Below are 2863 nucleotides of genomic sequence, written 5' to 3' on the forward strand. Positions count from 1 at the left end.
TTTTTTTTTTTTTTTTGCTGAGTTCAGTAATTTAACATCACATTACACTCTGAAAAGTAGTTTCTTGGTGCTATTAAATTGCTATGAAAAGAAAACGAAATTGGGATGTCTCATTTTGGAAAAAATCTTAGTGCCATTTTATATATGTAGTACTGGTATGTGTTTGCTGTCATGCATGCAATTTGTAGTGTCTGTGTGTGTGTGCATGTAGAAAGTCTGCTTCTTTTTTCTTTCTATTTCCGTCAGTCAAGACCAATCCCCACACGTCAGCCACACTACATATTCCACAAAAAAAAAAACTTATATCCAACCCCTTACCCACCCCGTGCACCTCCCAGGCTTCGCAGCATCCTGCTTTTCCCTCCATCCAAATAAAAAAAACATGCGTGCTGAAATTACAGTGTGTGAGGCGGCATTGTGGGAAACTCTCCCCTCCGCCTCACTCCCTGTGTTTGCCCTTCTTGTCCCTCCTTATCTATTTCTCATTCCGCTACTGTTTTGGATGGGTTGCGGCAGGTTTTATTTTGATGTTCATTAAACTGTCAAACAGCTGCCCATGTTAATTTGCATCTACAGTTACAGTGACTAAAGTTCAGACTGAGCTTAACAAGTTATTAATGCAGTTCTAAATAAGATTGGCCTCTTTGTATTGATTTTGTTTTTCTTTGTTATTATTTAGGATGATAGTTTGCACTTGATGACCACTGAATCTCTGTTTATGTGTGTGTCTTATCAACTGTTTTGAAAACAATAGCTCACAAGTAAAAAAAACAAATATAATTAATTTGCATTGACCTGTCCCAAAAAAACCCACATAAATATTGGTCTAAATTTTCTATAACAATACATATTGCTTATGAGTTTAGCTTCTATTACTAATGCATATAACTCAGTAGTATTTAATTTTTATGCACACTTCAGGTTTAAACTCCTGATGTCTGGCAGGTCGTTCCCAGGGAAAACGTCTCCAAAGTTGCCAGAAAAGACTATAAATCTGCCCACCTACAAAGGCTTGAACAGATAAGTCAGTGAAAAACATTTTTGGGAGAATATCTTTGAAAAGTACAGTGCAAAAATATGACGGCATGGCAGTGGTAGACATGAGCAAAATAAATAAATACATAAATAAGAGGGGAAATTCTAGGATTGTTGCTACTTAAATCAGAAAGCAGCCCCATCCTCTTGTTTTCTAGCTTCAGGTTAACTGATGGCACCTCCCTCACAGCAACCGTATTACTAACGAGATGTAATGACACACTCATCTCTCCTTTTCCAGAGTGGGGCTAGCTTGGTTAACTGTCGGCCGAGGTGCGGCATGAGAGTGTGTGTGCTGGCTATTAAAGCGCTTGAGAATCAGAGAGGAAAGGACTTGCACTGCTAATGGATGTGTCTATTGATGTTCCCATTTAGCGGCCCACTGTAAACGATAGGGCAATGATTGTGTTGGAAGACGGAAGGAGGTGGAGGAGGAGTGGAGAGTGGTTTGGCTGGGCGATGATAATGACAAGGAAGGTTATTATTTGGCACCCTGCAGAGTCTCTCACTGCTTTGTGTGTGTGAAAGAGAGAGAGAAGGAGGCACTCCATCTCTCTTGCTCCTGTCGCTCGCCCTGCCTATTGGCTATTATTCTCTTCTCGCTTTTTCTCCCCAGTCCTCTCCTCTCTCATGACATTACTCACTGGTGCTAGTCTACAGCCAGTTGTCTGTTTTTCTCTCACATCCACCTCTATTTCTCTTTTCTCAATGGCCTTCCCTTTTTTTAAATGTAGATATATTTAGCTATGGTAGATAAAATAGCAGAAAAAGAAGTCAGAATAACAGAATAATGCCGCAGAGGAGGTAAAATAGTTTCTCGTTTTTTAGGATAGCAGGTTGCCCTTCAAATATTGATTTATTCACCAATAGATATTTTTCCCCAGCTGTGTGTGTGTGTGTGTGTGTGTGTGTGTGTGTGTGTGTCCTGTCAGGTCCAGTCAGTGTGTGTGTGATGAATATAAATACAGTCAGCCTGCCTGCAGGTTTGGCAGGAGACCACCTCCAGCTGGACTCAGACCCCTACTCAAGTGTGTCTGTGTGCGTTTTGTGAGCGTGGTTGTACACGTCAGCCTGCATCTGTCAGCGCCGTTCCAACCTGAGGATGAAATAACGAATAAAATACTACCTAATATACACCGCTTGACACGCGATGCTTTCAAAGCCTCTCAACACATAGGAAAGCATACAGTTCCGGCATCAGTGGGAATTACACCACTTGTTCTCTGTACAGATTGAAATGTATTGACATTGGATGGAAAAGCATGTTTGAAAATGGTAGTTTAGTAAATGCTTGCAAATGTTGAGAGGTTTTTTGTCCATGTTTCAGTGCACGCACAGTCCATTTGTGTGTGTGTGTATGTGTGTGTGTGTGTTTTATTGTTGACTGCATATTGTTTACTAGAAGATTAATAGTGTTTATATTTGTAAATATCTTGTCATTGTAGTATGAGTCCATCTATCATTTTCTCTCTGTGTGTGTGTGTCTGTAATCGCAGGGCAACAGATAAAGAGGGCGACGGCATTCCAGCTGTGAGGAGACTGAAGAAGTCAATATAGACACACACACGCACACACGCGCACACGCGCACACGCGCACACACACACACACACACACACACACACACACACACACACACACACACACACACACACACACACACAGAGCCGGAGGCGCGTGAGCAGGTGAGCATTAAGTCAGGCAGCTAAACAGATCACGTCGCGGTATGATATCTGCAGACAGGCAGACAGAGGAGGCCGGTCTGTACCTGCAGGCAGAGAGCAACAACTCACAGCACCCTCGCCAGGAATCCCCCCCCCCCCCCCCCCC

Source organism: Micropterus dolomieu, linkage group LG05, assembly GCF_021292245.1.
Source record: "Micropterus dolomieu isolate WLL.071019.BEF.003 ecotype Adirondacks linkage group LG05, ASM2129224v1, whole genome shotgun sequence".
In the NCBI taxonomy this organism is placed as follows: domain Eukaryota; kingdom Metazoa; phylum Chordata; class Actinopteri; order Centrarchiformes; family Centrarchidae; genus Micropterus; species Micropterus dolomieu.